Raw genomic sequence first — 10,749 nt, forward strand, 5'->3', positions numbered from 1 at the left:
GGATTAAACAACCATAACACGGTCCTATTAGGATCAGGAAAAATAAAATTTGAACATTATTTTGCAATATCTGAATAAGCAGTGCCAAACCAAGATACACACAAAAAGAAATTGTAATAGGAATTTGATATAATAGTTTTTAACATACAATGTAGAAGATTTCGCATTGTGGTCTGTGCACAAATATGGAGGGTAATGCAAAGACCGAGCGCGGATCGCGAGGGAAATACATTATCGAGCGCGGAGCGTGAGATAAATATATTATCGAGCGCGAAGCGCCAGAATGAACAGTCGCGCCCACAACGCTGTAGGGCAATATGCCCGCAAAGCGGGCAGATTTTTTTATGTTGAGTCGTCCAACAGAAAAAAATGGTTAAAAATTGAAGGCGGTACAACACTATTCAAATTGGTGTCGCGTGGGTGGCACGTGACTCAGAGGTTCTCATAATTATCTATCAATGTGACAATGTGAAATTCATGATAAAGAGGTTAGGCCACGGTCTGCTGTCAATCCTATTTTGATTTGATAGCTTTATTTGTTAAGGATTATGTGACAAAAAAATTACGTTGAAGAACAGTAAGTACAGTTATTGACTACATTTAAGTACGTTTTAAAGGAATTATTTATACAAAAGTTTTTATTTTAAATGTTTTTTCCAATGTTTATAATGTTTTTTAAACAATATTTTGCGACTTCAATTTTCTATGTGCACATAACCAAAACATTGGTACAGAAAAAGATATTTAAGAATCACTGCACATGAGCTGTGATTGGTGGAAAATCCGACCCCTTTGACGTCAAAGGGGCCCTCCAATCGATATCGTGATAAAAAATTAGAAAATTCATATTCATAAACAGAACCACAAAACTTCTGATTCAGAAGTTTTGTGGTTCGATTCCCAATGGAGTGAAGATGGAGTAGGGTCCTTTTTTTCAAGAAATAATTTTAATTTAAAAATATTATTTTCCATCTAGTCTTATTAAGACGTTAAGCATTTTCTGTTATTGAAGATTCTTAACTTGATCGATATTGTGTAGATTTTCTGCGTTCATGGTTTGGAGGGTTGATCTACTGTCGGTAAGGTACAATCTCTGATGATATAGCAGATAAATTAAAAAAATTTTTAATAATTACTTTTACCATTAACATCTAGCTAAAAATGAGCGTTATGTTCTTGAATTAAGAGTTCTTATTCTGATCCGTCTAATAGCTTAATTGGAAAAGCACCTGACCGGAAATCAGAAGTTTTGTGGTTCGATTCCCAATGGAGTGAAGATGGAGTAGGTTTCGAATTTGAAATTTCACCATATTTTAGTTTCAATTTCATATTAAAAGCCTTGATAGTCAATTTTGAATTTAAAATTTTTTGATTTTAATGTAAGGCAATTTTAAAGTTCCGATTTTTAGTTGAATATTTAAATAAATATGTGATTTCAAATTGAAAAATATTTAATATTCAAAATTTCGAAAATAAATAGTAATTATAAAGTATGTTTTGAAATTAAAAAAAAATTTTATTGAGTTTAAAATCAAAAACAATGAAAATTAAACGCTTTGAAATTGATATTTTTCTTTCATAGGTTTTAATTTTACAATTAAAATTGAATTGGTCAAGTTTTGGGAAGGATTATTTGCAATTTAAAAATGATTCTTTTTTAAGCGATTTAAATTTACTTCAAATGATTGAAATTTTAAAGGTTTTGAGTATAAAAAAGTTTCAATGTCACGATTTTTGGTGACTAGAATTTTTTCAGTTACTAATTCGATTCATTTGTGATTTTAGAAAAAGTTGTCTAGTCAATTTTAATGTTAACTTGTAAGTTTATTATACAATTAGAATGCGAAATTCTAGGATTTTTGAAGCTTTGTCTTTGAAAGATTAATTTTAGTTGTCAATATTAAATTGTCAAATTTTATTTGCTTTGAATTCAAATGATTCAATTTAAAAGTTTGTAAACTTTAGTTATTTTAATTTTACACGCTTTTAATGATAAAGAATACAATTTCTTTGAATTTTAAATGACCCAATTTTTAACGTTTTAACATTGTTATATTTTTGAATCCTTTTTCTAATTAAATTGTCAAGAAACGTTTGTATATTTTTTATAAAGATGCTTGCAATTCAAAATTATTAATTATTAATCATTGTTTCAAAAATATTTAAAACCTCATATTAAAAAATTAGTTTAATAACGGATTTTTAAATTTGCATATTTTCATGTTAGTAAATAGGAATTCAGAGACAGGAACGCGCAATTTGCGTGCGTGCATTTACTGCTAATGTGCAATGAAACGCATCTCTGTATTTTCCCTTATTAGATAGAAAAATTTCATTATCCTTCTTATTATATGATTTAAAGTCAATCACTTTCTTGCAAAAAAGATTTGCTGATATTTATCGACTTCCGCAATTGATAATATATGTGAAAAACTGGGTTTCGGAAAAAGTGTTAATTTTTTTTAACCCGGAGAAATCACGAGTATTTACCGGGAGAACCAGGAGAAAGCCGGAAGACGAAAATTTTAAAAATACTCGCCACCCTGGTTATGCTTATGCCACTGTTTATTCAGTTTTTATGGGAAAATGCTTTTGTACTTTTTTACTAATGGGCTTAAATAATAATTGCTATTGTAACTATATTGTAACTAAGAAAGTAATTTCATTTTTTGTTGAATCAGAAACATTTTAAAATAACGAAACAACAAATTTTCAAACCAGAAAAAGTTTTCAGTCAATAAAAAAACATTCTTTCGAAATTTTCTCAAGCCAAAAATATGTGCTTTCAACAAATCAGCTGAATTTGTCAGGGAATTTTTATATACCTGGAAAAAACCTGAAAATGTCAGAGAATTCTTTTTGAAAGTCAGGGAACTTTTCGAGAGCGTGCTTAATTCTCTTTATCACACTGTATTGTACTATTTGGTTGAAAAATTGTATTTTTTCTTTAAAATTAGTTTTTCTCCTAAAGTTTAACATTATGCTATCGTTTGTTGAAAATGATCGTTTTTAGTCGAAAATTCTTTTATCTGGTTGAAAATTCATGTATTTTATTGAGAATTTGTTCTTTTTGTTAAAAAATTAATCTTCTTCGTTGAAAATTCATCTTTTTGCTTGAACATTTAACAGTTTGTTTGAGATCTCTCTCTCCTCCCTTTCTTTCTATTGCGCGCACGCTCTCTCTCTCTCTCTCTCGCTTCTCCATCACATCTCTCGCTCTCTCCCTCCTCCCCCACTCTCACTCTTGACTGAAAAAGCTTTCTCAGTTTGAAATTCAACTCATGTTGAATAGTCGTCTTTTTTAGTTGAAAATTTCGTATTTTTCCCAGGAATTAACCTCTGCGGTTGAAATTTTTATTATTTTATTCTAAGATTATTTATTTTAGTTGAAAATTCATATTTGAGGTTGAAAATTCATCACTTTTTTTGGAAATATAGCCATTTTTTTATGCGTCTTTTCGGTTTTTAAATTCATCTTCTTTGATTAACTTTTAATTAATTTTTGTTTACTTAAAATTTTGCTCCCATTTTTAGTTGAAAATTCATGTATTTTCTTGACAAATCGTCTTCGTGGTAGAAATTAATATTCTTGGCTGAGGAATCATCTTTTTCGTAAAAAATTAAACTATTGCAGTTGAAGATTCATCTTTTTAATTGAAAATTCATAAGTTTCGTAGAAAATTAATTTTTTGAACTGAATATTAGTTTAAATTATATTATTTTGATTAATTTTTCGCTTATACTTTTTCCTTTTCTATAAATATTCAACTAAATATTTTAATTTTTAACCAAAAATGAATTATTTAAGTTTCCTTGGAAAAAAGCAATTAAAAATGTTTTTAAACTAGTTTTCTACCAAACAGTTTAATTTTGTACTGAATAGTTGAATTTTACGATAAATTCTGTTCAAAAAATATTTTTAAACAAAATAAAAAGATTTTTTAACTAAAATTATTAATCTTGCGATAGCTACCGACAAAGATGAATTCTCAACAAAATACATACATACTTTTTTAACTTAATATAAAATTTCAAACCAGAATATTATTTATTATTTTATAATTATTTATTTTATTTATTATAATTTTGAAAGATTTCAAAGGATTAGAAATATTTTAGAGTATTTTAAAAGTTTTTAAGGATTTTTTAATAGATTTGACTAATTTCCAAGTATTCCAAAGGAATTTTAAGATTTTAAGGCATGTTTATAAATTCCAAGGAATTTTCAAGAGGTTTGAAAAGTTTCCAAGCATTTCGAAAAATTTCTAAAGGATTAGAAATATTTAAGGTTACTTAAAAAAATTCGAAGGAATTTTCAAAAGGTTTAAAATGTTTCAAAGAATTTTAAAGGCTTTAAAGGATTTTAAATATTTTAGTATATTTTAAAAGATTCTAAAAATTTAATAAAGATTTACAAAATCTCGAATAATATCCAAGAATCCCAAATATTTTGTGGTATTTTTAAAACTTCAAAGGAATTGTTAGAAACTTGTAAAAGATGTAAGATACTTTAAAAACATGTCAAGGGATTTCAAAAGATTTAAATAATTTCAAATATGATAGTGTATTTAAAATTTTTTTTAAGATTTTTTAAGACCTTTAAATGTCCATAGGTTTTTAAAGATTTGAGGTTATTCAAACAAATGACAAGGGATTCTCAAGAGCTTTAAAAAGTTTTAAATGAGTTCGAAAGATTTCAAAGGTTTGTTAAATGATTCGGGGTATTTTAAAAATTTTCAAGAAATTTCAAATATATTTCAATAATTTCAGAGTATTCCAAATGATTTTTAATATTTTAGGAAATTTTGAAAATTCCTAGGAAATTTCCAGACCTTTAGAAAGTTTCAAAGCATTTCAAATTTTTTTAAGGATTCGAAATAATGTAGTTAGGAACCCTGGAGTCTAATTTTTTTATCCTTCATTCTTTTCTTTTTAATTATCTGGCATTTTCCGGAATTTTTTAATTTACTTGAATGCTTCTAAATTTACTTTATTCTATTCAATTCAATGGGTTTTGAAAGTCTTTGTTAATTTTTCCTAATTCACCTGGAATTTTTATTAATTTAATTGAATTCTTTTGAATTCTTTTAAATTCAAAAAAAATATTAGTCACATTATTAATGTACATAGTTAAATTCAATCACATTTTTCAAGTAAATCAAGCTGTGTTAGGGAAAATTAAATATCAGGCAGGTTAATGTCAGACAAAAGTCAGGGAATTTCAAAAATTAATTTTTGTAGCAACTCCGGCATTAGGCAATCAATATATTCAACCAATTTTTAAACTATGTCGGACATTCATTTTTTGTACATCTCTTTATGTTTCAAAACTTTTGAAAATTCAAAAAAAGTCGGAAAAAATATGTTTTCAATAGAATATAATACCCTTTTCAACCCCTGTAGTCACGGTATTAAGATCTAAATAGGAACAGTTTCGTATTTTGTATTTTTTGCTGAAAAATGTAGAAAAAGTCGGAAAAAATCATTTTCGCAACAGAAAATAATACATTTTTCGTCCACTGTAGCCTGTACTTGAAAAAATGTCTATAAAGTAAGAAGTTTGTCATTTATAAGAATATTTTCACCATAAAAATGTATTTCAAGAGTAAAATTATACAAACTTATCTGATGACCCTATCTTTTTCATAAACAAAATATTTCTAATCCCTTTCACTTAAATGATTCAAAAAATAAAAAAATAAAAAAATTTGAAGCCTAATGATTCCTTAATTTAAAATTATTTTAATGTAAATAAAATTTTATTTCCTAACTTGTATTTAAAGGCGTGTAGTTTTTCCATTTGAGGGAAAAAATAATTTGTAATACAAAATAAAAATTTCGATTATCTATTTACTTTTTAATTTTATTTGTATTCAAAGTTATTTATGTATAATTTTCTTAAGATTCTTTAGAACATTCCATTTTTGGAAATTTCAGATATATGAAATTAAAATAGCAACCAAACATTTATCTTCAACCATAAATAGAAAAAATGTAATTTCTTATATTTAAATCTAAGAATATTCTGTTATTTTAAAACAAAAACAGTTATTTCATCGAAAAATGTAACATTTTAAATAAAATAATCAAGTACTCAACAAATAAGATTATTTTTAAACTAGCTGAATATTTGATCAAAAATACTTAGCATTTTCCAAAAGGGACGAATTTTCTACACAGCAGCTTAATTTTCCTAACAAAAAATATCAATTTTAATAAAAACATTTAATTAAAAAACATTTAATATTTGATATTACAATTCAAAAAAATATGTATTTTTAATTTAAAAAAAGTTGAATCAATAAAAAAAGAAGTTTGAACAAAATTGTTAAATCCTCAACCAAAAAGATGATTTATCATCCAAGATGATTAGTTTTATGCACAAAAAACAATTTTTTAACAAAATAGTCACACTTTTAACCAAAATGATGAATTTTCAATCAAAATAACGGATCTTCAATCAAACAAGTGAATTTTTAACAAAAAATATGAATTCTCTTCGCAAAATATAATAGTTGATATTAAAACTAAAAATGATTTTAATTTTAAATAAAAATGTTGAAATTTTAATATTTGAAAAAGATTAAATTTTTAAACCTAATTACAGTAAGTTTTTTTATAGGTTTCCTGAGAAAATCCTAAACGATGTTTTAAAATTTCAGGTATCTCGAAGAAGTATCTATAAAGTTAAGAATTTATTTTTTTATTACTAAACTTACCTTAAAATCTTTCGTATTTTTTTATGAAAATTTTGGAAATCTTTTGCAGCGTTTTAAAATGTTTTTAAATTATCTCCTAAAATTAATTGTGTAAATAAAGAATCCTTTAAAATAATCTTTAAAATCTTTAAAAACACCTTGAAAATGTTATTTTTAAATATTAAAAAATCTAGGTGCTTTATATCTAAAATTTTTGAAATCTTTTGAACTAATTATAATTAATTGTGACATTTAAAAAAACTTTAATACACATTTTTTAAAAATTCTGTATGATTAAAAAAATTCCTGAAAGTCTTTTAAACTCTTTTTTTACAATAAAATTATATTTAAAAATACCTTCTAATTCCGTACTTCATGTCTCTAACAGTCTTTGAATTGTAATATGTTTTTGAAAATGGAAGAGTAATTGCTCATTTTTACTATAAAAAATTACCTACATATAAATTTAAAATGAAACATATTTGCATTTATTAAAAAAAATCCACAGATCTAAATTAGAAAATTCACAAACCTGAAATTGTATTAGTTTTCTAAATTTTTTTTCTTCTGAAAATCTGATCTGTTACTCATCTGCACATATTTCCTAGTAACGAGATAACTTTATTTGAGGACTCGGTGAATCAAAAATAGAATCTAAATGCAAGTGAAAGCTCGATCTATTCACGGCAGGAATTTAAGTGCGTGGAGTAACCAAAAAAGCAACAAGTAAAATGAATCGCAGCTTTTTTTGTTTAGTGCTTTATTTATTCTTCTTTGATCATGTACGTTACCGTTTGATGATGAAATTGAGAACTTTAGACTTTATTTTCATAAGAGAGGCTGAAGCTTGCTTAAGTGGTCTTCGGTTTCTCAGTTGCACATGAAAAGATAAATTTTCTAAAATTAATAATAAGATTTTTTAAACATTTCAATAATGAAATAGATTTAGAGTTCTAAATCCGTCTTCTCGAAAATTGAAAATTTGGTTAGTAAATCAATTTGGTTAGTTAATCAGAATTTCCAAATAAGTTATTACATTTTATAAAGTAAATTATTTCTAAATTTCTCTAAATACTATTGATAAAAGAGAAACTTTTAATTTTTTTTATATCTAGAAATAATTCTGTCCGCAACATTTTGCTACCAAATTATAATTTGTAAACTTTTTTACACATTCGATGAGATGAAAAAAGTGAAATTATGGACAAAAACTTAGAATATCTTCGTTTTCGAAATTTATAGACTGTAGATAACAATAACAAAATTGTCGATACCGGTAACCAAAAAATAAACCGGTAATAATAAATTTTAAACAAAATGTAAGTTTTTGAAGATTTTGAAATAAAATGTTGAATCTTAAGGATTTTGAAGGTTTTAAGATTTAAAAAGTCAAAACCCTTCAACCAAAATATAGATTTTTCGCGATTTCGAAATAAAATGTTGAAGTTTTTTGAAGATTATGAAAGGCTTGAAGATAATAAATTTGTATTTTAAGATTCTTTGGAATGTTATAAAACATTGCAAGAGATTTTCGAAATTTTCAAAAATGTATCTGGGAAATTTTAAAACAATTTTGGGAACAATTGGTTTCAGTTTGAAAAATATTTACGATTTCTGAACATTTATAAAATATTCTTAATTCGTATCCGAGAGGAGAAAATCCTTAATGTCTTTTAAACTACTCAATTTCTAAATAAAATGTTGTAAAATACAGTAAAATAAAAAAAATTCTTTGAAATTTTCTAGATACTTTTTCGACAGGAAATTTGTATTTTGTATTCAATATTGTTTTTGTCTTCAAATTATGATTAGCCAAAGGGTTTTTTATTTTGGAATAAAATATCTGTTTTTGTTGCAAATTGAAACATTTTGTTGATGATTCGTCTTTTTTGTTTGAAAATTCTCTCTCTTGAGAGAAATTTCATCCTTTTTAAAATAAAATTATAAATGATTGGTTTAAAAATTAACTTGTTTATCTGAATATCCAAAATCTTAGTTCAAAATTATCTAAATTTATCTCTTTGGTTAAAAATTTAACCATTTTGTGGAAATGTTGTCTTGCTTAGCAGGAAATTAATATTTTAGGTGAAAAATTAATATTTTTCGTGGTGAATTCAACTATTTTGTTATATTTATTTATGAATATAAGTGGTTTAAATTTAAAATTAAAATATCTTTAAATCGAAAAATCAACTATTCCCTTTTTCGTTGAGAATGTATCTTCATTGGTTGAAAATATAATTACTTGGTGAAAGATTAACTTTTTTTTTGTTTTTGATTAAGTTTAATAATCGTAAATAATATTAAGATAAATATCCATTTTTTATTGACAGATCCATATAAATGAAAAATAGCAGAGATGAAAAAAAAACGCCCAACGTGGGGCTCGAACCCACGACCCTGAGATTAAGAGTCTCATGCTCTACCGACTGAGCTAGCCGGGCTTATGGTTTTGTGACCCAATTATTTTGAGGAATTTATCTAAAGTTTTGAGAAGATTGTATTGGTGTTTCATTCTTCTCCAACTATTCCTTTTGAACAGTTTTCAATAGAAACAAGAAATAATTTGTGATTTATTCTTTTATCTTTTACTACCAGCATATACACGCGCTCGAAGCGAACATTCACGCGTCTGTATTTTGATTTCCTAAAATTCAAAATATAAACAATTGAAAAATTCATTATTAGAAATATTTTTAAACCTATTATATTGAATATTATGTATTGTATTTGAAAATTGTAAATTTTGTTCAAATGATAATTTTTTTCTTTCAAAATATAAATGTTCAATGTAAAACCACAATGTAACATCAAATTATTCAAAAATTGTGAATCTTCTTTGAAATATAATTATTTTGCAATACAAAATTTAATTTCTGGCAAAAAAATTATCACAATTTGAAACTCTTCAAGATTATAATTTTATTATTTTAAACAAAAATCTCTATATTTACAGTACTAGCGGAAATTGTCTTCACGCTTATTTTTTTAGCTGTTTTTAAAGTCCCTAAAATTGTGTAATATTAACGGAACTTTTTCCCTCATAATCGAACGATAGAATTGTGCTAAATTATTCAAATATTTTTAGAATTTTTCTCTAGATTCTACCCTAGGGCCGAACTTGGTTCTAAAAGTCGCAAAATAAAAAAAAATTATTCTACTCACCAAATGATTGAAAAAAATTTTAACCGTACTTTTTAAAATAAATTTTAATTACATTTATTTAAATCTGACTAAGTTAGAATCTAAGGGAAAAATTTTGAACCACTTAACAATTTACAAAAATTTGATAATGACTTAACTTTCAAGTGAGCTCAAGCACTTAATAAATTTTGATAATTTTCAGCTATTCCAATTTTTTGAAAACATCGAAATATTACCTAAATAACTTCTGCCGTTAGGTTAAATCTATTTTTTTCTTAATACGAATTTTCACCGAAAAACTAACAAGACATAACCAAAATTGGTACACTTTGTAGACTTTAAAATATAATAATTTTGTATTAAAATAAAAAACAAGGAAGCAGGAAACGTGGACTTTTTTTTGTCTCACACATTCCTTAAATTAACATAGAAAATTAATATTATCGCAATAATTTTATATTAAACCGTCCGTTTGCAGGCAGGGGATTTTAAGGCACAAACCATTTTTAAACGGGAATGTCTCGCCTTTGGGAAAATGTGGAAGTTCGGTTCCTTGTCTGAAAAATATAGGTTGTAATAGGATCAGCTCCTGTGAGTGGCGCTGCAGTTCGTGAGAACGTTTGAGCGGTGCGCTGTGAAAGTGCGTACAGTGACATAAAAGACCTTGTCTCTAAACCGCGTTAGTGTTTTTAGTTTTTTACCAGTTAGTGAACATTAATTTTATTGCTTTATTTGGTATTTTCGGATATTTATATGAGCAACATAAAGTTTTCATATAGTTCTGGTCTATTTCTGTACAATAAATATAAGATAAGAGTAAAATTAACGCAATTGACATGAGATTCATGCGCATAATAAGCGGGAAATCCCTAATGGACAAAGTAAGTAACGAGATAATTCTAAAAGA

The 10,749-nt window shown here is 25.7% G+C and overlaps 1 protein-coding gene and 1 non-coding gene across 3 annotated transcripts in view; one reads left to right on the plus strand and one right to left on the minus strand.

The window, feature by feature from the left end:
- The window catches only part of LOC117179144 (sestrin homolog), a 592,084-nt gene that overhangs the window by 133,324 nt on the left and 448,011 nt on the right, over positions 1 to 10,749 (plus strand). The window lies entirely within an intron of this gene.
- On the minus strand, positions 9,070 to 9,142 carry Trnak-cuu. Its single transcript has one exon. It is a non-coding gene; the product is annotated as a tRNA-Lys (tRNA).

The sequence above is a fragment of the Belonocnema kinseyi genome, chromosome 8 (assembly GCF_010883055.1).
Source record: "Belonocnema kinseyi isolate 2016_QV_RU_SX_M_011 chromosome 8, B_treatae_v1, whole genome shotgun sequence".
NCBI lineage: Eukaryota > Metazoa > Arthropoda > Insecta > Hymenoptera > Cynipidae > Belonocnema > Belonocnema kinseyi.